The sequence below is a fragment of the Dermacentor variabilis genome, chromosome 10, assembly GCF_050947875.1.
Source record: "Dermacentor variabilis isolate Ectoservices chromosome 10, ASM5094787v1, whole genome shotgun sequence".
Lineage (NCBI taxonomy): Eukaryota > Metazoa > Arthropoda > Arachnida > Ixodida > Ixodidae > Dermacentor > Dermacentor variabilis.
In genome coordinates this window covers 93096207-93123064 of record NC_134577.1, presented here as the reverse complement: position 1 = coordinate 93123064, position 26858 = coordinate 93096207, and the positions used below count along the sequence as shown (strand labels likewise).

Sequence of the window (26858 nt, the reverse complement as noted above, 5' to 3'; positions counted from 1 at the left end):
CTCTCTGAGCGACGTTGAAAACTTGTCGTACCATAACCACGAATCTGACCTAACGACCTGGTAGGCGTTAAGTACTAGCTCCATACAGGTGTTTGGGCTGCTGGCAATCCGCAAACTTCGCACCAAGCAACGTTAGCGAGAACGTGCGCGGCAGAGCGGTGATACACATTCACAAGTTATATCAAAGATGTCGTGGACACTGCAAGCGCGTCGATCCGACAATGGCGCAAATCGACAAGACACGGAATATATTAAAGGGAATTGATGACGAAGCCTTTCAGATGCTGTTGGCGAAAAACCCCATCATGGTGCCTGAACTAGGGATCCTCGGCGAGAGCTATGATTCGTTGCGCAAGCAGCGTCTTGCCACACGTGATTCCCTATTAGGCGCTCTCTGGCGTGAATGCTGCTGCCGATGACTCTTCGCTGATGGCGCAGGTTAAGCAGTTCATGCGCTTAGAGGTGGCCCGCCAACTTTAAATGGTGCCTCTGAAGCAACAGATGCCCTTCCCTTAATTGACGCCCATGCTGGAGCAAGTCCTCCAGGAACAAGTGGCGGAGTGCGTTCCCCCTGTCTTTCACAAAACTCCTTCTGCTGCGCCAATCATTACTTGCGTGATTGCTATGTCATGCCATTCGGCTTTGTATTGCGCTGGACACATTTAAATGCATGAAGGACACTGTTTTGCGTGGGCTAAAGTGGCAAACATTCCTATGTTGTTTAGATGGCGCGGTAGTGCTTGCGCCCGACTTCTGACACATTTTCAACGCCTGAAACAAGTTTTGACCTGTCTTACGTAAGCTGGACTGCAGCTTAACTTGAAGAATCGTTTTATTTTTTATTTTTTTGGCGCAACGCAAGCACTCCCGTTGGACCATGTTCTTTTCAAATATGGCATACTTGCTAGCCCAACTGAACTCCGAGTCGTGGGTGAATTTCGTAAGCTAACGACATTTCAGGCACTGCGTAACTTCATAGGCCTGTGCTCCTATTTTCGCCATTCTCTGCGAAATTTCGCTACCGTCATGGTACCCCTGACACATATTCTTGCCCACACAGGAGACCTTTCTACCTGGTCAGAAGAGCGTGACACCGAATTTACCACTTTACGTCGACTGCTTACTTCGCCACCAATTCTGCGTCACTTCGGTCCGAATCCTCGTAAGGAAATTCCCATTGACGCCAGCGATGTCAGCCTGGGTGCAGTGCTAGCACAACAAAAACCTGTCTTTTGCGAATACGTCGTAGGCTACGCCAGCCGAACTTTCATAAATGACGAAGCGAACTGGTCTGTGACTGAAAAGGAATGATTATCCATTCCGGGGGGTGGGCTCTTGCTAAATGTCAGCCTGACCATTACCGCCGATCTTTTCACGTCGTCACAGACCACCATGCGCTGCTGATTGCCGTCCCTGAAAGACCTGTCTGGACGCCTTGCGCGATGGAACCTACGCCTATAAGAATACGGTGTCATGGTGGTCTACCGCTCCGGCAGCAAACGTTCTGACGCTAGTGCTTTTTTAATATTCACCAATCCCACCCGACGTCGGCACTGTTTCGCCCCTGACACCCGCTCTGTTGCCTTTGGACATTACGGACTTGGCTTCAGAGCCGCGAAAAAACCCATGGGTAGCTTGTGAACTTTCTAAGGAAAGCAAAGGTTACGGCCCTAAGCAGACGAGGACGAAGCGAGACACAAACGACAAAGCTATATACGACAGCTTGCTGCTCTGTATATTAAGGAGCGAAACAATTAACATAATCTAGGCACCTTGCCGGAATAACCACTGGGGTTGCATTTTAATATTTGTGCGCGTATCTTTGTTTTTCGATTAATAAACGTCTTTATCTCTCTGTCGCTCAGTCACTACCACCGACCAATCCCGCCAAAGCTTCGACGTGACGACAACCAACCTGCTCCCACCTTCCCACATGAATCGCTCGCATGGCTCTGGGTCCTACCGACCAGTTCTGGCCTCTCTTTCAAACTTCGCGGTCATTTTATGGTCCTCGCCCGTCTAGCCACGACGCCCGCAAATGATCAAAGCCGCAAAAGACGTGAAATTGTTCACGTAGACAGGCAGGCCTGATTATTAGCCAATCGTATCGCTCTCGCCGTAGGTCGCCACAATGGCTCCTTTTTCAGCAGCGCTGGGGAGAGGGTGGGTGCGAGTCTAAGGAGGAAGGACGGCACACTAGAAAGACCCGCCGCCATCGCGCGTCTCGTGGACAGTTCGTCTACTCAGCTGCGCTCTCGTTGCAACCGCTGCGTTTTTGGCAATCGACCGAGGGATGCAATAAGCACCGTCACACTGGCAATGACAGCCCAGCAGACTGTCCTAAACATGCCGGCTTGCATGATGACCATTATATTCGAAATAACAAAGGAAAGTTTACGCTTCGTTTGCTTCTCCTGATTGCATGCCGAAGGGCAGCCATCTTGGAGCCGAATACACAAAGCTTCTCGCTCATAAGTGCTTTTTACCACTGGCCGGTAGCGGCCATTCGCTAATCGTAAGCACATCACGATTGGTTGCAATTTTCTCTTACGAACAAATCGAGCGTGAGACGTCTTTTTGCGTGCGTGTGTGTGTGTGTGTGTGTGCGTGCGTGCGTGCGTGCGTGCGCGAATACGTTGTTGGTTTCTTATGATATGACTGATAAAAATCGGGCCCCTCGGTTAACCCCTTCTCTTCTCGTTGAATACGGACCTTGAGGCTCAACATCAAAGGCTTTCCAACTAACAAGGCTAGTGCATTTTCTTGATGTCACGCTTCACTACAGGATGTAATGGCGACCCATCGTGGATGCCATCGTCTCATCGCTCGGTCAGCGTCTAAACGTGATTCGAATAATCGCTGGTGCGCGTTGCGATAGTCGTCCGATATCTCCGATGAAACTGTGCATAGCCTTGGTTATCAACCGAGTATATTATCAGCTTCCTCTGATCCCATTATCCAAATCACTACACACCAAGGACCCAAGAAATGCTTTTGGGGTACCACAGGCAACAACGAATGCAAAACGCCTTGACGACTCCCGATCGCCCCATCTGCATATGCTTACTTGCTTCCCAAAGACACCTAATGCGACTTTGACACTTGAGCAAGTACGAAACCAGGGGACCTTTGTTGTGACTCCTCCGAAGAGCGGTGTCTTGTGCTTTTTTTTGTGCTATCTGTAACCACAGAGCCCTCGGTCTTAACTTGTGACGAAGAGAACGGCCGGAGCAACCGCTGTGCATTTGAGTCTATGGAATGCGCTCAAAAGGCTCCTGCTATTACCAATAAGCTTTCTACACCTGCGGCACGGGCCAAGTTCTTAGTGTTTAGCAGTTAGATATCACGAGCCTCCACTGAAATGTTACGCCATCGAGGGATTAATTACACTGAAGAATATTTGCAATTCATATTTGTAAAAACAACTGCAGCGCTGGCTAGTTCAGCCGACAGCTCGAGCCCAAGGAGCAGTTCAACTTCATCCTGAAGTGACTAGCGCAAGAGTGGACACGGAACACAAAAGGGCGACAGGGGCAAGCGCAACTACCAGATAAAGTTGGGGCGCCCGCGTGCATCGTCCACAATAAACACGCAATAGGCACGTAGCATTATGGGGCACAAAAACTACACGTACTCACCTACGACTCTGTGGATGTCGAACGAGAGGCTAGCGCTTCAGCTTTCTTGATACCGTCCATGGGAGCCCTATGGATGATCTCTACATTGGTGGATCGTTTCTGCGACGGTAAAGCGCAAATGCTGCAATTGAAGCTGCTTTAATGGAGGCAAAATATCCCCAAGTACAACTGCGCTAGTGATATTATCGAGCTGCGAGCCCGCCCTTCATGTACTGCACCGAAGGTTTCTCCATGAAATCTGTCTGAAACGGTCATTACGTAGCCTCAATCAGCTACGCAGTTTATTATTTAAGCTTGATTTTCAAAGCCTTTCATCGCATGTCGACGTGTCTGGAAACGAAGCTGCTGATAGTGTTCTACGCCAACCATTAATCTACAGGCCGATGGCTAGAGTACCTCTAAACATTCAGCGACTATCGAAGACAACTATATTGAACAGCTTTCGCCCCTTGCTGTCTCCACCGCACCAGCCGTACGTAACGAAGGAACTCAGCCGATTAGAAGTCTCCATACTACACCGTATTCGCACGCGGTCAGCGCGAACGCAGACGTGGCTGACAATAAAGAGGACTGTTGCCCTCATCAATGCGTTCTTTCTGCCACACTCATGGAGAAACACTGCTTATTAGATGGCGAACAATTTGTGGGAGAGCGCAAGACTTTTCTTGGCGGAGTGAGGCAGTTCATCATCATCATCATCAGCCTGGTTACGCCCACTGCAGGGCAAAGGCCTCTCCCATACTTCCCCAACTACCCCGGTCATGTACTAATTGTGGCCATGTTGTCCCTGCAAACTTCTTAATCTCATCCGCCCACCTAACTTTCTGCCGCCCTCTGATACGCTTCCCTTCCCTTGGAATTCATTCCGTAACTCATAATGACCATCGGTTATCTTCCCTCCTCATTACGTGTCCTGCCCATGCCCATTTCTTTTTCTTGATTTCAACTAACATATTGTCACAGACAAAGCCACAAAAGACTTCGGTCGACGCTAGATATCTTCTATATATGTCGCTGTCCTGGCACCTTCGTCGTTCTCTTCTTCTCGGAGCCACCCAACATGCCTAGCATGTGGCACCGAATTGCACCGAGTGGCTGTCAGCTGTGTCGAGGTCGTGGCATTGCCCCCCTCCCTAGAAGCATCGTCTCGATGCGGAACATTGATGCACTGGAGATTGCCACGGTGATACTGTCAAGACAGATGTAGATGGTGAGAGAGGTGTGGAGCTTTGAGTTCAGCGGGAGTGGTATAACTTCAATCTAGAGACGTGAACGACATCGGACAGGCGTGGGCGTCGGGGACGGCGACTGGTGCCTTCTTCAGGAATAACTTCGTATGTGACGTCGCCGAGTCGTTGAACGATCCTATAAGGTCCAAAGTAGCGGCGCAAAAGTTTCTCCGACCGACCACGCTGGCGGATCGGTGTCCACACCCATACTTTGTCACCGGGTTGATAAGTGACGTCGCGGTGACGAAGATTGTACCGGTCGGCGTCGTTGTGTTGTTGGTGGCGGATACGCATTCGTGCGAGCTGACGCGCCTCTTCGGCGCATCGAGCGAATTCCGCAGCATCAGTGACAACATTGGAACAGTAGGTGGGTAGAAGCATTGCGTCCAACGTTGTGACAGCTTCCCGGCCGTGTACCAGGTGAAAAGGGGTGAAGCCGGTAGTTTCTTGAACGGCGTATTATATGCAAACGTAACATATGGGAGAACGTCGTCCCAGTTCTTGTGGTCGACGTCAACATACATGGAAATCATATCAGCGATCGTTTTGTTTAGCCTTTCTGTGAGCCCATTCGTCTGGGGATGGTAAGCAGTGGCTTTGCGGTGAACTGTACCACTGAGAAGCATGATATCTTCTGTGAGCTGCGCTGTAAATGCTGTGCCCCGGTCGGTTATAACCACTGTTGGAGCACTGTGGCGGAGTACGATACCATGTACAAAGAAGGTCGCAATATCATTAGCAGTGCCTCGTGGGAGTGCTCGGGTTTCAATGTAACGTGTAAGGTAGTCTGTGGCAACAGCAATCCAACGGTTACCAGCCCTCGACGTGGGGAATGGTCCAAGCAAATCTATGCCAACCTGCTGAAAAGAAATCCGCGGAGGATCCACGGGATGGAGAAGGCCAGCCGGACGCACGGATGGTGTCTTGCGTCTCTGGCAGTCGCGGCATGTCTTCACGTATTGCTTTACGTCACGGCGAAGGTTAGGCCAGAAGTACTTTTGGCGTATGCGTGAAAACGTCCGTGCGAATCCCAAATGGCCCGAAGATGGCTCGTCGTGAGTGGCCCGCAGGATATCGTCACGTAGTGAAGACGGCACTACAAGAAGGCAGGCGGTTGCGTTCGAGTGAAAACCCAGTTTGTAGAGAACGCGATCACGGAGAAAAACAAGGATAATTTGCGGATGAACATACGAGGCGGCTCTGGTAGACGATTCTCAAGGTAGTCGATGAGAGGCCGGAGTTCTGAATCATCGCGCTGTTGCTTGCTGATGTCTGATACTGTGATAATGGACAGAAATGCGTCCTCTTCATCAAAGTCGTATGGCGACGGTTGAAGTGGAGCATGTGACAGGCAGTCGGCGTCGGTGTGTTTACGCCCGGACTTGAACGCTATCGTCATATCGTATTCTTGCAAGCGAAGACTCCAGCGTGCAAGACGGCCAGATGGACCCTTCAGATTGGCGAGCCAGCACAATGAATGGTGATCTGTCACAACTCGAAATGATCGGCCGTGCAAATATGGTCGGAACTTAGCAATTGCCCACACAATGGCCAAGCATTCCTTCTCCGTAGTGGAATAGTTCCTTTCAGCTGGAGACAAAGTGCAGCTTGCGTACGCAATGACGCGCTCGGCTCCATCTTGTCACTGTACGAGGACGGCACCAAGGCCAACGTTGCTGGCATCCGTGTGCAACTCGGTGTCACTGTCTTCGTCAAAGTGTGCTAGAACAGGACGTGTGTGCAGACGTTTCTGGAGTTCACAGAAGGCCTCTTGTTGGTCCTGCTCCAAGACAAACGGAACATTATCCTTAGTCAACCGTTGCAACGGTTCGGCTATCCGTGAAAAGTTAGCCACGAAGCGTCGATAATATGCGCAAAGCCCTAGAAAACGGCGGAGTTCGTGTTTGTTCGAAGGTGTTGGAAACGAAGCAACAGCAATGGTTTTGTCGGAATCTGGTCGAATGCCCTCGTAGCTGACGACATGGCCTAAAAATTTGAGTTCGTCATACCCGAAATGGCATTTTTCAGGCTTTAAAGACAGGCCAGCAGTACGAATTGCGTCTAGAACTGCGTGTAAGCGCTGGAGGTGCTGCTCAAAAGTTTCTGAAAAGACAACGATATCATCTAAATAGACAAGGCATGACTGCCACTTGAGACCTGATAGAACCGTGTCCATCATGCGCTGAAAAGAAGCAGGCGCAGAGCACAATCCGAAAGGAAGGACTTTGAATTCGTAAAGTCCGTCAGGCGTAATAAATGCGGTTTTCTCACGGTCACGCTCATCAACCTCTATTTGCCAGTAGCCGCTGCGAAGGTCCATCGATGAGAAGTATCGAGCATGTCGAAGGCGGTCCAAAGAGTCGTCGATGCGGGGAAAGGGATAAACGTCCTTCTTCGTAACGTTGTTAAGCTTGCGATAGTCAACGCAAAAACGCAGTGTGCCGTCTTTCTTTTTCACCAGAACCACAGGTGACGCCCATGGACTGGTGGAGGGCTGTATGATATCGTCGGTAAGCATTTGTTGGACTTGATTTCGGATGGCGTCTTGCTCTTTATGAGAAACACGGTAGGCACGTTGGCACACAGGTCTTTCATTGGGATTTGTAATAATTCTGTGTTTCGCAATAGGCGTTTGGTTGACCTTCGATGTTGAAGCGAAACAGTCCGCAAAAGACTGTACAAGGCTTCGAATGTTAGCCTGTTGTTCACCTTATAATTTAGAATTCACATCAATATTGCTGTTGGCTGGTACGTCACAGTTAGAATCTCCATCATTTTTCCCTACAGTTAAACAAGCGGGAAAATCACTGACTGGCTCCAAATAGGCGATGGCAGTTCGTGGGGCGAAGTGCTGGTATTCACGACTGAAATTGGTCACTAAAATCTGAGCAGTCCGTGACGACAGCTGCAAGATACCGCGGGCTACGCAAACCTGTCGAGCCAACAAGACTGACAGATTGCCTTCAGCGATTCCGAGATGGGGAGGATCATCGTCTGTTTCTGCGGTAATCAACGCAGTACTCCGGGGTGGTAAAGTAGCACAGTCACCCGAAACGCGTAACACCGTGGACTGTGGGTGGTAGTCGTCCGAAAGAGTTGCGTGTTCGCTGGAAAATGTGACAAGCAACTCGCGAAGGTTTATGATTGCGCCGTATTCCCGAAGAAAGTCCATGCCGAGTATGACCTGCCAAGAGCACTCTTCCAGTATAATAAATGAACCGACAAATGTGACCTCACGAATTCGCACCCTCGCAGTGCATTTGCCGATCGGCGTGAGAACATGACCGCCGGCTGTACGGAGCTTAGGTCCTGGCCACGGTGTCGTCACCTTGCGAAGTGCCGTAACCAGTTGTCCGCTCATGACAGAATAATCGGCGCCAGTATCGACAAGAGCGGTTACCGGGTGGTTATCGACAGAAACGAGTATGTCGACTGAAACAGGTTCACGGTTTTCGAAGGAAGGTGTCGAAGGTACGCAGTCGTCGTTGTCGTCGTCGTTATCGTTGTCGTCGGGGTGTCGCAGAGGATGATCTTTCGAAGTGCGTTGGACAGTGACCCCACCTCCGGAGGTCGCTGTTCTCAGTTTCCCCGACTTGGGCTCGTGGGCCGGTTGTCCACGGAAGCGGAGAACGTAGTGTAGCGGCTAGGTGACGCCGATCGTCGAGGAGGTGGTGATCGTGACTGGCGCCTCTGCGGAGACGGAGATCGGGTCGTTGGCAGAGACTGTTCAACCGGTGGGAACTGCGCGTACGGCGACGAAGGTTGACTGGCCAGATATTGCTGGATTCCTCTCGGGCGCTCTCCCTCACGTGGGCGACGAGCGCCGGGGTGATAGCCCTGGAGTCCAATTCTTCGGTAGTAGCAGGCACAGTACAAGTGGGCAGCTCGCTGCTGCAGTGACCCGCGATGGTTCAACCACAGCCTGCTTCAAATTAAAATAAAGAGCAATATCGAGTAGCAAAGCAGAATGCCGGCATGAAAATGAAGCGCTCAACCATTCCCAGTTTACTTTCGATAGATTATACTCACCGCACAAAATGACACGCGCGTATCATTTTTTGCACTCATTCTAAAAGTCATACGGCGTTTCAAGTGTACCTAGATCTGAATTTGGTGGCCTGTAAACAGCGCCAATAAATATGGTGTGTTTGCAAGCACGAACTCGGGTCCAGACCATTTCCGTACTAGTATGGTGTGGTACAACCGCATAATACGTTCCTTTCTTTATCACAGTGGCCACCCCACCCCCTCTAGAGCTGAGGTCATGGCGGATAATTTCGTACGAATAAAGTATCAAGTCCTTATCGGGTATGTTATCATGCAGCAACGCTTTGGTTAGCACTGCAACGTCGGGCTCATACGTTATAAGATCTTCAAGTTCTACAGTTTTATTCGAAATGCTGCGGGAATTATTATTCAGAACACAAAAATCGCCTTGAACTGTGTCCTTACGGCCTGTATTACGGTTCTTACGACCACCTCTTTTTTTTTTTTGTTTTCAGAAGACACAGTGAGACCGTCAATGTAAAGCTAGTGTGACTATCTTGTTTCGAGTGTCGTCCCATCGGAACAGTTTGCCATTCATATTAATTTTTTTGAACGACGGCTTGACTTTGTCACTTTTTCCTCTGTGCTCCGCAGCAGCCTACAGTCTCTTCCGGATTGATTGTGCCCGCTCGGAGAAGTCTTCCGATATACCTATACACTGTGCCTTTCAGTGTCTTACAATTCTTAATATTAGTTTTATCTCTGCCATCGACAAGTTCGAAAATGACAGGTCCACACTTGCCCTCAGTTGGGCGGACCAGTCTATGAATATGCTCGATAGCCACGTTTTGAACCTTCCGTGTGTCGGCCAGAATGGTTTTAGAAACGTCCTGCTCGAGGGATTGCTCATTTCCTTCTATCGTTTCTTTTATACCATATACAATCAAATTGTCTCTTCTACTCATATTCTCCCAATCGTCTCCATACAAAGCCAGTTTCTCGACATATGACTGAAGCTCATCAACTTTGCGCGTTTAATCAGCTACCGAAGCAGAAATGTCATCAAGCTTCTTATCGATTGAGGACCGCTTAATACTCGTTTCGTTCAACGTTCTGTTCGTAGTTTGCACAGTTTGTTTGAGTTCCCGTACATCAGCAATAAAGGTCTGAAGCACCTCTTCAGCAGTTGGTCCCGGGTTAGTCTCTACGTCACCGCAAGAAGTCAGTAGGTTCACAAGAGAGAGAGAGAGTAATATAGGAAGGCAGGGATGTTAACCAGTCAATAGTCTGGTTGGCTACCCTACGCTGGGGGAAGGGAGAAGGGGAAGCGAGAGAAGGGAGAGAGAAGGTGTAGATACGTGTATGGACAACACTTGAGTTAAAGACGCTCACGCAAACCAGTTCTGAGAAAGCATAAAAGTGCCTTCACATGATCACATGAGCACATGATCGGTCGGGACGGTGCTCTAGTAACGTCTGTTCACTCAGAGGATGATCATCTAATTTCGTCAATGTGTTGGACAAAGATTGTCTTTGTGCTTGAAATTTAGGACAATGGCACAACAAGTGTTCAATGTTCTCCTCGCATCCGCAAACATCACATGCAGGACTACCCTACGCTGGGGGAAGGGAGAAGGAGAAGCGAGAGAAGGGAGAGAGAAGGGGTAGATACGTGTATGGACAACACTTGAGTTAAAGACGCTCACGCAAACCAGTTCTGAGAAAGCATAAAAGTGCCTTCACATGATCACATGAGCACATGATCGGTCGGGACGGTGCTCTAGTAACGTCTGTTCACTCAGAGGACGATCATCTAATTTCGTCAATGTGTTGGACAAAGATTGTCTTTGTGCTTGAAATTTAGGACAATGGCACAATAAGTGTTCAATGTTCTCCTCGCATCCTCAAACATCACATGCAGGACTATCAGCCATTCCAATTAGTGCTGAGTAGGCATTCGTGAAAGCAACTCCAAGCCATAACCGACACAAAAGAGACGCTTCACGTCGGTGTAGACCGGTTGGAGGTCTGAGTTGAAGTGGCGGGTTTAGTCTGTGCAGTCTTGTGCGTCTTGTATGTGCGGTGTTCCACTCTGCTAAGGACATCGTGCGTGCTAAAATGCCAAGTTGCCTCGCGGCGTCAGTAGGTTCACAAAGCAATGGTAAATCGTAGCAAACGTATCACTCACGCACGGCTGAAGCAAGAGGCGAACTTTTTCACGACGATAGGCACACGCTAGGCGATATTCTCTCACTTGAACAAAAAACAGGAAAGGATTCGCGAGCGGCATTATGGCTGTGCCTATGCCGCGCCCACTGGCCGGGATCCACGAAGTGGCCCATCTTTTACGCTGCCTGAACTCTGACGTAACCGATGACGGCGAGGAAAGTCCGGCAGGTAGCGATACCCGTGTGCGCATGTCCGGGAGCTTATCACTGACGTCGCATCCTTGTGGACTTATAGGCCTGAAGATCCAATTTTTTGCCTTCCTTTGAGAATAGTTTAGCTTTTGTGCGATGAAGAATTCACAAAGCTCCCTTTCGTCGTAAGGGCTATTTCGCGTTGGCCAGTCGCCTTCGCTAATATTATGCCCAGTGCCAAGACTAGCTGCAATTTTCTCTTAAGAAGCAGTCCTAACGTAAGAGTTCTTGGGAATGAGAGCCCTGGGGCCAAATTCACAAAGCTTTCATTTCATACGTGCTTCTTTAAATTGGCCGACACCTTTAGTCAATAATATGTCCAGAATCAGAATTGACACCAATTTGCTGTTAAATTCAATTCCGGCGTTACACGCTTTTGTGACTAAGGGCCCCATTCTTTTATACTACACACTTTAATACATTTAAGGGTATCAATCAATTTGTCGCCAGACTAGCACCCTTATGGTATTATTAAGCACTATTTATTTATTAACACCATTAAATGGAAGCTGAAACGGTTTTCAATTTCCATGAATTGCTGGGATTGGGAAGAACAGACCTAATAATTTATGGTTCGGAAACTTTTTTCTTCGTTTTGTTAATATAAGGGGCGGAAATCGCTTTCTAAATCACGCCCGCGGACACGCCCCCATCGCTTCCCGGAGCGCCGGGTGAGGTGGTTGCCAGAGGAGAGAACCGGCGACAGTGACGTCACTCGCGGGGACCGATCTGCCGGACCGGCGTGCTGGCATGTGCTGGAATGCCTCTTTCCGTCCTGAGCTTTACTGAACGACGCTACGAGAGATTTGCCGCCACCGCCGCCGCCGCCGCTCACGTTTGTTTGTTTTTTTTTGCGATTTTCGTAAACTGTTCTTTCCTTCTGTGCTGCGTGAGTGCCTACAGCCAAGGGCGCCCAGCATGCAGTAAAACACGTTGTGGGGCTAGTTGGTGCATAGCTTTCAATAGATGAAGCGCCAAAAGTGACGGCACACAGGAAGAAATACAGACGATGTATGTATTACGTATTAATGAACGCCTTCGGGAGCATAATGTATTATGAACGCCTGCAGGAACGCCGATGTATTAATGAACGTCTGCGGGAGCATAAGCTTTCAATGAAAAATGGATATGGTTCAAACTTGCCGCTTCATTGCAAGGCCTGAGTGAATGAGGATGAACAAGTATGTAAAGCAAGGCTTCATGATACGACAATCATGTATAAAAGTAAAGATTCTGTTGCGCGTGAATTGTTGGAGGCCAACGAGATTAAGAAAAGAGGGGACAACTGTGTCAGAACCCGGTCTTTGAATATATACACGAATGAAAGCATGTTTTTAGACAAGTTTTAGATTAAGCGTGATTCCCTTTATCTTCAGTGTTCTCGCACGTGCGCATTCACATATTCAGTGTCCCTCTTTTTTGTTCCCCTCTCCTCGTGGCTATATAATCAGCCATCTGTCATTTCAATAAACAGTTGCAAGTAGCGCCTTGTCCTGTCTGTATTTCTTCCTGTGTGCCGTCACTTTTGGCGCTGCATCTATTGAAAGCCCAACATGCCCTCGTTCTGTGCAGCATTCGGCTGCGCGAACACAGGCGGGCGAGACGATGTGGTGTTTCACAGGTTCCCGAAGGACAAGAAGCTTGCAGCGCAGTGCGGTGAGGAGAGATAAGTTCGTGCCGACGAAATCAACAGTGCTGTGCTCGGACCATTTCCGCGATAGCCGGATAGTCTTACGACAAATGCGGAAACGCGTTGTTGCTAGCGTTGCTATACTCCGTTCCACACATCAGGTGCAACGCTGTGGAGGCTTGAGATACTTCTTGCAGTGGCTGCGTTCGCACTTAGAAAAAGTCCGGTGTTTCTTGACCCGATTTTTTAGAAAATTAGAAACAAGAAGCTTGCAGCGCAGTGCGGTGAGGAGAGATAAGTTCGTGCCGACGAAATCAACTGTGCTGTGCTCGGACCATTTCCGCGATAGCCGGATAGTCTTACGACAAATTCGGAAACGCGTTGTTGCTAGCGTTGCTATACTCCGTTCCACACATCAGGTGCAACGCTGTGGAGGCTTGAGATACTTCTTGCAGTGGCTGCGTTCGCACTTAGAAAAAGTTCGGTGTTTCTTGACCCGATTTTTTAGAAAATTTTTCATATATAAGCTCAGTTCTGAATGAAAAAAAAAAGAATTTACCCATAGAAACAATCCGTATACTTATACGGCTGCTAACACTTCTTTTAAATCAATTTTCTTTTCGGCATTTTTTGATTGCAGCCCGTCGCGGAAGCTTCACGTGCGTGCTCGCGCGAGCAAACGCCGCTGGCACGCTGCGAAGCATAGACGGAGACGCGCGCAGTGATAAATTTTGGTGACCGGACTTCGTGCGTAGCTTCCACAGCGTTGTACCTGAGGTATGAAATGGAGTATAGGCTTGCCTAGTGACATTCGACGTACGGTTGCAGTTATCGTGTTTACCACGCGGCGGTGCTAAAACTGCCTATTATCTTTATGTCAACACTAGCAAGGAGCACGCATACCGATTCTTGATTGAGCCACAATCGCAAAGTCGTCGAACCATAGTATGAATATTGCACATATAATACCTTTGGCCATCTCTGGATGTATATGATAAGCAACTTCTATGACTGTACCTCGCAGCACTGCATGTGCGCGCTTTGAAACGCGGCACTTATGTTCGCGATCGTGTATCAACGCTCAAAAAACCACGGGACTTTAGACAAGCAGCGGCAAGGTGCTTGACATCGCGGCATTGCACCCGTGTTTAGAATCTAATGAGAAGTTAGTGCTTCGGCATTCTTCCAGCAGTGACACTTTAGCGCATTTTTATGCGTTGCATATTGCAATCACTCAGTTCAGCCCTTGGGCGCGGCCGGGCAGCCACCATTGACCTTTAGCGCAACCACGTGACGTGACGTCACGACAGCCGGAGGAAAAGCTGGGCCCCAACTCGCGCGGTCGCGCGCGGCCGCAGCCACCACCTGACTCCCGCTCCTCCCGCTAGGGGCGCTGCGCCGGCGCGTGACGTCACGGAGGAAAAGCTGGGCTCCAACTCGCGCGGTCGCGCGCTGCCGCAGCCACCACCTGACCGCGCAATATGCAACGCATTCTTGGCTTAACCAAGCTAAGCCTGGCCATTTTTCTCCCGTCATTGGAACGTGCAGCTACATGAAAAAAAAAAGCCATGCGTACCAGCTAAGATTTCCAATGCGCGAGAAGGTGCACACATCGCTCTCGCTTTTGGCATACTCAACATCGTTGTTGCCGCCGTTGCCGCCATCGTTTTCCGTATCGGCTGTCGGTTCGAACATGTACGGCGAAAATACAAGCTGTCCGAGACAGCGAGAACATTCCATAATGCTTACAACTCAGCTATGAAGCCAGAACAGAACAGCGTGCTACGCTCTGAAACGGCGGCGCGACCGGCGACTGCCGCGAATGATGTCACAGCAGCCCCGACCAATCACGGGCAACAGCGGCGTTCGCGCGATACCCTGAGGCGCTGGTGCGCGTTTTCATGAAAAAACAGCCGCTTGCGCTTGTTTCCGCCCTTTTTGAAACAGATATTCGTATTCAGGGGACTCAAAACTGTAGAATGCCGCAGAGAACTCATTTTTTTCCAAAAGTGTTTCAGCTTCCCTTTAAGGAAGCGTGTTTAGCTTAAGTAGAAGCGAAGTACAAAAAATGTCGTCCTCAGCGCGTCATAGTTTTCATTGTTTACGAGCTCGTTATTAGTATTACTACGTAAATGGACATCCAAGGGCAAGCAATTCACCCTTCAATAGTTTAAAAAGAAATGCATGAAAGTGAATTTGAATCCCAGTACTTCAGGTGTAAACCAGACATCTTAACCACAGCGCCATGCGGAAGCGACGTTTCAGCTCTTCAAATATTGTTATCTATATGTATAAATTGTCTAGAAACTCCAACTGCTTCATTTCATGAGAAACCTTGCACAAAGCCACATCTTATATTGAAGAAAATGCGTTTATTGTACTTTTCGTAAAAGAGCAAACGCAAACCGTAGAAAAGGATGAAAAACACGACAACACAGCGCTGACTCCCAATTGATATTTTATTCGGGAACTTCACATAGTTAAATAGGAACCGAATTCCAAAAAGCCCGGACATGCGCAGGGCTTTTTGACGATGTAATTATCAGGACTGATATAAATAGCGAAATTCTTTCTCGCGAAGAGTGAGCGATGGTTCACTTAAACATGTGCCCCCTAATGTTAATATTGTATGCTTCTGCTATTTCACTTGCCACCTGGCTTGCGTGTTTGAAAATAATTAAAATTCCAATAAGAATAGGAACGCAGCCACGTTATTTGCTATACAAACGAAGATGTAGCAGTGCAGCACTTTATGGAGATAACTCATGTCTCTCCAAGACGAACATTAACGCAGTGCTTTCTTTGTCCAACACATTCATTCACACGACCATGGCCACTGGATATAGAAAAAGAAAAGAAAAGGTGCGACCTGCCACGTCAGGCGGCCTGCAGTAGGAGCGAATGTCTCAGCCGTAGTTGCATTCTCGGCCGCTTGCCTTGGCCGAACGGCACTAGCGGTCGGGGACGGGGCGCTTCGGTTTCCACGGGCAACGGTGTTCGAGGCGCATTCCTCACGCATTTTCAATGCCGATCCCAGACAACAATCCGCGACTGATGGCGCCGCGGCGGATGACAGCGTTTTCGATGCACGTGGCTGTCCGCACATTTTTTTTTTCTTATCCAGCGGCCGTGACACGACAGAGTAATGACATACACAACTCGTTTTGCACACGCGATGTATTTGTTGACATGGTTCACTGTACATCTGCTTTTCGTCTGCTTAGCTGTTAGCATTTTGCCAAATCTAAAGAAGATGTGTCCGACCTTATTTCTTGCAGAAAACAGTACGTCTACGCCGTAACTGTAACCAACGATGACTCCTAAACAACGATCGCCCACCTTGATGTCTTGATGCAGCCTATTTCTGGTACAGAGGGCTCTTTGTGTTAACGCAAGCTTTCAGAACCCAGCCAGTTTGGCTGCCTAGATTGCCGCATGCGTGTGTACGGCTTGGGTGGCTTCGTAGTATGTAAAACGGACGACCGGCTACTTTTTGAGCAATCTTAGAGCGCCGGCTGATGCGGTTTTCACACCAGAAGGCGACGAAGACACTACTGAAGTTCCTCCGGCCAAGTGACCCGTTAGAATGACTCTGACACTCCTGCGTTCCTTTTTAAGTGTTTTTTCATCTCCTTCTTTTTCTTTGCATGTGCATTTCTTCTCAATCTTTCTGTTTCCCCTACCCGCCGTGGTTGCTCAGTGGCTATGGTGTTCGGCTGTTGAGCACGAGGTCGCGGGATCGAATCCCGGCCACGGCGGCCGCATTTCGATGGGGGCGAAATGCGAAAACACCCGTGTGCTTAGATTTAGGTGCACGTTAAAGAACCCCAGGTGGTCAAAATTTCCGGAGTCCTCCACTACGGCGTGCCTCATAATCAGAAAGTGGTTTTGGCACGTAAAACCCCAAATATTATTATTATTATTATTTCTGTTTCCCCTTTCCCCTTCCCCAGTGCAGGGTAGCAAACTGGATATCTACCTTCCGGTTAACCTCCCTGCCTTTCGCGTCTCATTTATCTCTCTCTCTCTTTCCAGACGGTCAACGGGCTAAGTGCAGATCACTTTAGCCTTCGGAGAAACATTCCAGAAGATTTTTACAAATTCCTAAATATGAATGGTGGCGCCAAATGCGAACTTTCAAACACTTCCTGAGAATCGCCTGTGCAAGAACTTCGGGTGGACCCCAACACATACGCCAATATAGACAGTGGCGCCACACAGCTGACGCTACCAGCCAATTCCTTTGGCACAGTAGTCTTTCCAGTGAAGGAGAAAGCAAAATCAGAACCAAAGGTGCTCAACCTTACCACGACGTGAAATTCGGGGTACCAGAAACGCGCGTCGGGTCTCGGCCAGTAGTTTTGCTTCAAACCTTACCTGACACTCCTCGAAAAGGTGGCCACAGTGAGGTCCGTCTCAAGGGCCGCCAATGAGGAGGGACGTTCCAGGTGTGTGTCGGGTCGCGCAGGCGCTTTTTAGTAGCTGAAGTGACCAGCGCAAGAGTGGACACGGGACAATAAAATGGCGACAAGCTAGGACAATTATGTGGGAGGCCGCCTTAAGCCTTGGCCTGGCCATGGTGCGATCTTGTTTATTTGTGATCACCATGTTCTCTTGCGCGATTGCAACTGCTTATGATCAAGTGCGCGAGAGTATACATACGTACCTTTTTTGTAATAAACACCAGTTGGAAGTCTGCGCTTGTCCTTGCCGTCTTTTTAGTGTCCCGTGTCCACTCTTGCGCTAATCACTTCAGCGTGGAATACCAACTAGCCCAGTTTCACACCCTGCTGTTAGTAGGTCAGGCAGTGCATGGACTTGACGAAGCCGCTTGTCAATTTTCTGTGTGAAAATAAGTTACATGTCATAGTAGCCGCGAAAGACTGTATTTTAGTGATTATGAACTCCGAAAAGGCACCGTATTACCTGTGCTACTGTCGACCACCTGCTCGGGTTCGTAAGTGCATAAAAGAGTGCATGATTAATGCCAATGACGAACAAGGCTTCACAGATGGGTGCGGTATTTCAATAGAAGCCTTTCTTGAGTTGTCTTTTTATTTGGCGTCTACGTTCGTTTCCTGGCGAGATAATGTTTTTGTATGAAAATCTGGCGTTCGCATAGGTTTTTGTGACACCTATTATCAGTGACGTTGTTCTGGTATTTATTGACAGACAACTAGGGCATCACCTCTGAAAGCTTTCGTGTGTTGTTTTACGTTATGTTGATTACTTTTTGGTTTTATTCGATGGTGATGTTGGTCTCGCCTTTCTTTACAGTGTTTAGAACGTTTTTAAAGAATACGGTGTGGACCTGACCTTCACGTTCGAGGTTTCAAAAAATAAGCAACTTCAGTACCTTGACATTCGTTTAACTTTTGGTGAGCGCTACCGTTGTTGGCAGTATGAACCTATATCGATGAAACCAATCCTGAGCTATGATCCTGGCCATTCAAAGATTGCAAAGAGGAAACTACTGTACTGAACGTAGCACTAAAGCAATCTTGTTCACGCATGTCCAAGCCAGCCTTTAATGCACGGATCAAGTGTTTAGTGGGCGCTGGTTTTCCCAGCCCTGCCATTACCTCTGTTTGTGAAGGCGAGGTTTCCGGCATTAAGTGCGCCCATAAGAAATATAAATGTGATCAAATTGAGCGGATAAAAAAACACCTGTGGTAATTCCGTACATATATAAAATGGCGCATGTCTTAAGGAACGTTGGTTCCAAGTACGGTGTGGATGTACCGTTTTCTGCAAGAAATAAGGTAGGAGACATATGCTCTGAAGTTGAAAAAAATACTAACGTATGAGCAGGCAAAGGGCAGATGTACAGTGAACCATGTCAGTAAATGCATCGCACGTGCAAAAGGAGTTGTGTGTGTCGTTCATCTGTCGTGTGGTAACGATATGTTTTACAAAAGAAGCGCTGCGTTAATGTTAGTCTTAGAGAGCATGTGTTCTCTCTACAAGAGGCGGCGCCGCTACATCTTCCTCTGTACGTATTGCAAATCACGTAGCCGTGTTCCTATCTGTAATGAAACTTGTATTAACTTTGAACACGCAAGCCACATGGCCAGAGAAGAAGCAGAAGCATAAAACATAAAGGTTAGGGAGGGCACAGTGAACGATCGGTCATCCTTCACTAGAAAGAATTTCGCTATTTATATCAATCCTGATAATTGCATCATCGAACAGTACCATGTGTCCGGCACATGTCCGAATTTTTTGGACTTCAGTTTCCACAGAAGTGTGTGAAGTTCCTGAATAAAGTATCAGTTGTGAGTCAGCGCCATTTTGTCATGTTCTTTTGGTTCGTGTTGCTTTTGCTCTCTTACAGAAAGTACGATGCATCCTAACCACCTTGCTATCTTGCTCCAGCATAAAACGCGTTCGTTACTCTTGAAACCTAGCAGTCATATAGCTGCAAGGATAGTTTTCAACCGTAGGGAACATGTGAATCCTTTCGTACAGGGTCTTAATCCTTCTTCAGGGTGTTAAATGTTATTGTTTTGATTTTTCGCACGCACTCTTACTATAGGGTGTTTTGAGTGAAATATGTGCTAAATGGTTATAACTAAAGGTGTAAAGTACAAAATGCCCTTTCAATACCTTTAAGGGTACTAAGTTGCATAGGTTGCTGTCGACTGGAATCAGATAGATCAGGAACAGCCACCACGCTGTTCATTGATCTTGCAGCCTTCATATTTACAGCATTTTACCGTGTTTATCTTATTCGTGATGCTACAGTCGTAGATCGTCGCTCGAAATTTTTCAATAACGAACGGTGTCGATGATCGAACATGGTGGCGTCTACACTCCGGCGTTTTGTAAAGTGGCCGCAGACGTGAATTTTCTACAAGAAAGTTTTTTGCAAGACGTCTCTTCGATTTCGCTTCTCTTCCTGCACTAGTTCCGTTCTGGTACAGTGCAAGTTGAAGTGCGGTACCTGCACTTTTGTGCTTGAATGCGTAAAATGACATATCGTTAAGAAAGTAACTGGAACGCTAGGGCATTTCTCCGCAAAGTTTGGGAATTAATATCTCGAAACTGGCGCCGCCCTGAGAAATCGTTCCAAGTGGATGCGCCTAATTGCGAACTCTACGGTTAGAATTTGTGGATTGCAATATGGACTATAGGTTAATTAGTTAAAACATAATTAGTGAATGTTCGTTAAATAGTTGTTGATCATGCATTTCAATTTTTTGTGCAAGTAGTGTCCGCCGCTTCGAATAGACCACCTCATGAACTGGAATTGCGCTATTTGCCACAAGCAACCTCTAAGAAATTTTGAAAGTGTTCTGTGGAACACTCGGTATATTTACAGCAGTAATATTACGTTGGGTATAATCAGCTGCCATGCGTGTGCTGACAGGTGTAAGAAAGACAGCTATCAGGGACAAAGGATCAGTTTCAAACACAATAGCACTAAATATTTTTGAAGATGCACGAATAGCCTTTCAACAACTGTAGAGTTTGGTTATTAGTAACCTTTTCGAGAAAAAAAAAATAGCTGTTGTATGACTGGCTTTTCAGGAACGCTAAATAAATGGTTGCCGAAAACATATGGTAAGTTGGGGAAAAATGAACAAACGAAAAGCTACTGAATGACTCGTCCGTGCCTTAGACACACGCAAACGGTTTTTTGAAAAGGTAACATCACATGTTGTAGCTTAAATGAAAATTGCTACATGACTGCACTGAAAAAAAGAAACAGTAAATGAAAGACCCTACACATGGAAAAATCCCAGGTTGTCATGTAGGGTTCCAGCGCGAAACCAAAAACAAAGTTTGCTTTACCTATTTCTTTTCTTCTGCTATTGCTTGAAAAACATGCGTCCTTGTTTCATTTCTTATAATTTGCGATACCTTATTTAGCAGGTGGAGAACAGTAACCGAACTAACACTGTTGTTGTTGCGAAATATTTGGTTAGTTTTGAATATTGTAAAATACGGCACATTTTCTCTTCGAACTCGAACAGTGTCTGTTCAGTATTCGATTCGTATTCGAAACTTCTAATGTTTACCCACCCCTGTTTAAAACCTCATAGACCTGAACCCATCATCATGGCGGTACAGCGTCGCACAGCTTCTACGAAGCGTTAGCTGCAGCAAGGAAAGTAGAGGGGAATGCGGGCCAATTTTCCGGAGTCGGGGTGCAGTCTAACACAGCGTCTCGAAGCGTGAGCGTCAAGAGCATAAATAACCAAGGTATTCAAACCAAATTAGAAGAAAAAAGAGAAAAAAAAACGAAGTTGTACTGTATGTACACAAGCTAGTGCACGGGCTTAAGAACGTTGGTTCAAGGTACAACATTAATGCGCGTTTTTCTGCCAAACATAAGATAGGTCGCATATGCCTGTTACTTGATAATTTGCTGAAGGAAAAGCAAGTGAAGGGAAAATGCACTGTCAAACATGTGAACAGGTACATCAATTGTGCTAAGCAGGTTGTGTATGCCATTCCATTATCTTGTGGTCGAGAGTACGTGGGACAAACGAAGCGATGTGTGAATGTTCGACTTCGGGAGCATGAGATATATCTCTTCGAGGGGTTGCGCCACTACATCTCCCGGAGCATTGCAAGTCGTGTTGTTGTCGGCCTGAATTAAAAAAAAAAAAACTAGTGTCGTTTTTAAACACTTAAGCCAATTGACAAGAGAAATCGCCGAAGCTCACAATATAAAGATTAGGGACAAAGCGTGTATCAGTGAGCCGTCTATCACTCTTTATGACAATAAGGGACAGCGTTACCTATATCAATTTTGATTGTGCGTCAGTTTGTCACAATTGCCTCGACGCATATCTGTATCTTGTGCATGCCATGGTTATCAAATGGCACCTATATATATATATATATGTTAGACATATCTTCAATAAAAAATCAGTTGAGAGTCAGCGCCGTGTCATCGTTTTATTCCTTCCGTTGTCCTTGTCTTGGGTGCGCTGTTACAACCCTTACCGTGAACAACAGAAGCGCGTACGAGTGGTCATGGCATAGTGGTTGGAACGTTGGGCTGCTGTGCTCGAAGGCAGAGGCTAATTCCACTGTCGGTCATGCATATTTCTTTTACAGCGAAGCTGTATGTGGCTAGCCGATTCTTCCGTCCGTCTGTCGCCTGTACGCCGAAAACTCCTCCGGCGCAACCAAATGCGCATTGCGCAAAAAAAAAGAAACTCCTGGCTCTCCCATAATGGAGGGTACATGTAAGTATAAAATGGCTACTGACAAAGCAGTATGGTTGCAGATGATACTAGCCACAGTCTTAAAAGGGGTGTAGTGCAGGTTCCCAATGCTACACCTCACCAGCCACACTGCACCAGGCCATACTGTGCACTGGTCCGTATGAACGCTATAGTTTCCTGTCACAGACAGAACCTCATTGCAAGTCTCTACTCGGTCAATCAACCATCGTGGTGCGCCGGATGCTACAGGCGCTGCCGGCGCGCCGGACGGGCGCTGGTCGCGCCCCGGACCTTACTGACCGCTGGGGTTGAAAAGAGCACAGGCAACTCTGTCTCGGCGCGAAAAGATGACAATCAAGTGTATAGTGCCCTGCATCTGCATTTTGAACGTCGCTAATGGAATTGACAAATAAAGACTTCTGCATACTAGAAGCTACAGCTTGAGTGATATTGTAGACAAACATTTCGAAGAACTCGGGGGAAATACATTTTCTTGTAACTTGTTTGGGGAGTAACTAGCGTATGTAATGCGGTCTCTACTAGTTGCTCGGATGATCTCATTTTGTTCTCGCAACTAGCTCTTATGTTCTCGTTTGAGTGCTCCGATAACGGCTCTGGCTTTGGACTCAAGGTCGCCGACAACGGGAGCTAAAAGCATTACATGCGTCAAAGAAAAAGAGAGGCGCACGTTTGGCTGCGCCAGTAGTGGCGTCGTTGCTCTCCGTCGATGCCGAGCACGCGCGCAGCAGACTCTCTCCGGCTCCGAAATGGGTAGGCCACGCGTCACACGTTCTCCTCAAGAGCAGGCAGCTTTCGATCAGCAACGCCGCGAGTAGAACCGGGAACGAGCTCGTCTACAGCGTGCCGATGCTGCAGCCCGGGCACAAAAGCAGGCTCGTGCAGCCGAGCGCAAGCAGCAACTGCGTACCGAGGAATCGGTAGCCTACCAAGCCGTCGTTTAATGAACCGTCACTATTAACTCAACGATAAACGCCGGGGTCGCACTTCTCAGCTTCGCTGGTTAACCACCTGTAAGGAGCGCTTATTTAGAGCAGCATTCCGGGCAAGTTGGTAATCCATTGCTTAAATGATATTGCGCGACATAAGAAACGACACGGACGTGAAAGAAGTGTCGCCTTCTTTCACGTCCGTGTCGTTTCTTATGTCGCGCAATATCATTTAAGCGCTTATTATTATTATTATTATTATTATTACCTCATGAAAAAGCGCAAACCTGTGCGCCACAAGTCACAAAACAGGCGGTCGAGGAAAAACAAGAAAAATGGACAAAAATAGAAATGAAACAAGTTAAATAAGAGAATTTATAAAAAACGAATTAGTCAGCTGTAACATAGGGGAAAAACATCGGGTAGGCTGTATCGGGGACACAGCCGTAGTGGTGTACTTGAAACACCTTGTGATTGCTGCTGGTGGTGCATGGGCACTAAGGTACGGAAGCAATGTTAACAGATGCCCATGTGTCATTAATTCGCACGTTACAAACAAAGCTCACTTGCTTATGAGGCAGCTAGTGGAGGTCCCATGATCCCCCCAATCTTGCAATCGTGCTCACTCTCTCTTCATAGTTGGCCCGTCGTGGTCAAAGGTGGTGGGCACGAATTGGCCCGAACCTCTTCACACAATCTCTGGACTCTGCGTGTTAGACGCAGAGGCGCCACAGCCGAGCAGCCGTCAGATTTCTGAAACAAATCACACACTTGTAAGCGCCTATAACTCGTAATGAGCACATATTGGATTTTGACGGGTTACACCGACTATGGCATAGTGAGCTCTCTGAAACAAGAACACTTCTGTTCGGATCGACAGACGTCGTGTTCAACTACGCCTCTCTGAGTGGCAGAGCGAGAGGCTAAGTTTAGCTGCGATTGACACGTGACACATGCATGTTCTAGCAAGGGTGTCCTCGATCTACACAACGATACCAAAAGCAAGTCACATGGCCATTACGGTTGCAAAGATGTAAGCGACATAAGTTCTCTCGTGCTGGCGCACAGCACGATCGAGAACAAGGGATACCACGTCAGCCCATGCCACGCAAGACTAGCTTATTCGAAGATGCACTCACATATGTACACAGTCAAAGGTGGCGCCATCTCTTGATGGCTTGTTAGACACACACAAAGTAGGGGCACCTAGTGTCACTCTTCGACACTACACGTCACAACGTTTTTTAACTTACATACATGCAACTTTACGTACTGTTTTAGCATGCGCTGACCCCCTGTTCTGACGGAAATGAAAGACGTTTCACGTCGAAGAACAACCAAGGAAAAACAAAGAAGAAATGTGTGAAAGAGGTTTTCACAAATTCTGAACGCATACATGTTAGAGTTTTAGAAGCACAGTTTGGAAGCCTTCTTGCCTAGCAAACAACAATTTTGGCAGTGGGATATGTGCCGTGGGTATGTGCCCGAATAGGCAATTTGAAGCCCCTATCACGTTACGTCTGGTTAAGCACGTCACTTCATTAGCGTCATTAACGTTACACTTGCGTCACATTACATTCTGCTTTACTCATTTTCTGCAAACATGTCGGTCATTATACCTAAAGTTCTTTCACAATATTTGCTGGAACATTTGCGCAAACATCAATGAAAATTTCTCTTAACACCGATTCCTACATAAACGTTGTATCCGGCGATTTTTTTACCTCACTCCTAAGCGTGTCATTACGCCCTTCAATAATTGTTTCGTTTTCATTTTTTTCATGTCCATCAGCGCTTCAGCATTCTTCAGATATTTCTTTTAAGAGGAAACATTAGCTCGGGCCCAACTCCAACGCGGCCTATTCAAATACATGTAAAACACAAAAACGTTTTTCTGAGATAACCCCTGGACCGACTTTAATGAAGTTTGTTGCATTTGAAAGAGAAAGCTAAATTCAAGTGACTGTTGGATGCGGAATTTCGATTTAGGGCCTGAATTTTGTTTAAAAGCTTTTCAAATATTCGACCGTTTGAAAAACATAGAAGCACGAAGTTTGCGAATTCATGGCTCTGCATCAAGGACAGATATCGCGGTTCTGAAAACGGCATCCATTAGATAATTGAAAGCGAACAAATTCGAATAGTCATTTTACATCTTACGTGAATTTGTTACGCTGGTTACAAGGGTTCTGCAAAAGCTGTATTTCCATATTACAATTTTTTTATATTCATGTGTAACATGTCAATTTTGCCGGCTTTAAATGTACTGTTAGGTGCAATTCACGGAATTGTATTTCCTTTTTTCGTTGTTGAGTTACAGAGTTGTAAACTTGATAGTTATGTTTTCTATTTTTGCCGATCTTTAATAAAAAATTGATGAACTAACTCAAAAATTCGAAACCAACACTCACGAGATTTTAAGCTTTTCTTTTAAATGCAACAAACCTCGTCAAATTTGGTGCAGTGGTTGCCGAGAAATACGAATTCTCCTTTTACATGTATTTAGATAGGAGCACCCGAGCTAAAGCTTCCTCTTAACGCGAAAGCGTCACATGGCCCGTTAAGCCAAAGAGGTGGCGTTTGTAACAGCGAAACTTCCCATTAGCTGCGACTCCACGTCCCGAGTGCGCCTCGCGCTCGTGAAGCTGGCTCGCGCTTGCTGGCTCGGGCCTCGACGGAGCCTGCAAGCGGCATTGAGGGAGGGGAGGGGGCATCGCCGCGACGCCACGTCACCGTCGCTCTCGCTCTCAGGAGCCTCTGTGATCCGCGCGTTCCTTGTCCGCGCACGCTCTCGTCTGCCTTCTAACTTCCCCTTGGTAATCGTTACAAAGAAACCAATGGATAAAAAACAGAACAAATTCGAAAGGAAAATAGTTGGCAGTAGTGCGTTCCGAATCCTACGACCCCACGCTCAAGTCCAGCATCTTACCCACTGGGCTAAACTGGCCAAGCGACCCTACGGGCTCACTTGTCCGCGAGGAATTCATAACTCGAAGGACCGCTCAGCGACCTTCAATTGGACAATAATGCATTCGCATTCACAACTCATAAGTGCTTAGGTGTCCTCGGATTTTTTTGCTTCTAGCGTCATAGGCCATACACAAATGAAATAAAGTAGAAGGACGGACACGCAAGGTCAGTAGATTGCAGGATGCAGGATCTAAAAAAATAAAACACAAGCAGAATGTTACCTCAGCCAGGCCACACAGCTTTGATTTCAAATGTGCTACGTGAACTGGTGAACACAACCAATAAGTGTTGAGCTGTTTATGGGCCGCAAGCTGAAGCTGGGCTCATATTTGACTTTTTCGCGGGATTCACATCCAGTCATCAGTTTGCCCTGCCTAAACATGTTTCAAATCTCTCCACTTGGTCCCCCAGCTAAGCCTAATATTCCCGTTTACCTCACTGCAATTTGTATCGTCTTCCGCAAACGATAAGCCACTGCGAAGGAAGACAAGATAAATGGATTGATGTTCGAATTAGTAGCGTATATTCAATGAAAGATTGGATCTTTGATCTGAGCGGGGGCCTGGTCAGCGCTGTTTCGAGGCGTATTTGTATTCTCTCCAACAACTGCGAAACGTGTTACCAGCTCAATGGACGATATGGCGAAATTCCGTAAGCCGGCTTTACCACACGTCTAGCTTGCCCTAGCCTGAATGGCCGCGTCCAGCTATTAGCACTGCTATAGCCTAGGAGTACGTTTTGAAAGCCTGGACGGTGCGAGGAATGGACGGCGGCAGGAATGACGTCACTATAGTACGCACGTTGACGCTTTAATTGTGGCTCTAGTGTGAAAGATAGTTCAGCACAATGCGTTGGCCG

General features: G+C 47.4%; 1 protein-coding gene across 1 annotated transcript in view; it reads right to left on the bottom strand.

Annotated features, from left to right (window-relative positions):
* The window catches only part of LOC142559665 (uncharacterized), a 221859-nt gene that overhangs the window by 170665 nt on the left and 24336 nt on the right, over positions 1–26858 (bottom strand). Inside the window, exon 2 of the mRNA XM_075671234.1 lies at positions 23597–23783. The gene's annotated coding sequence lies outside the window, so the exon portion shown is untranslated. The remainder of the gene's footprint in view (positions 1–23596; positions 23784–26858) is intronic.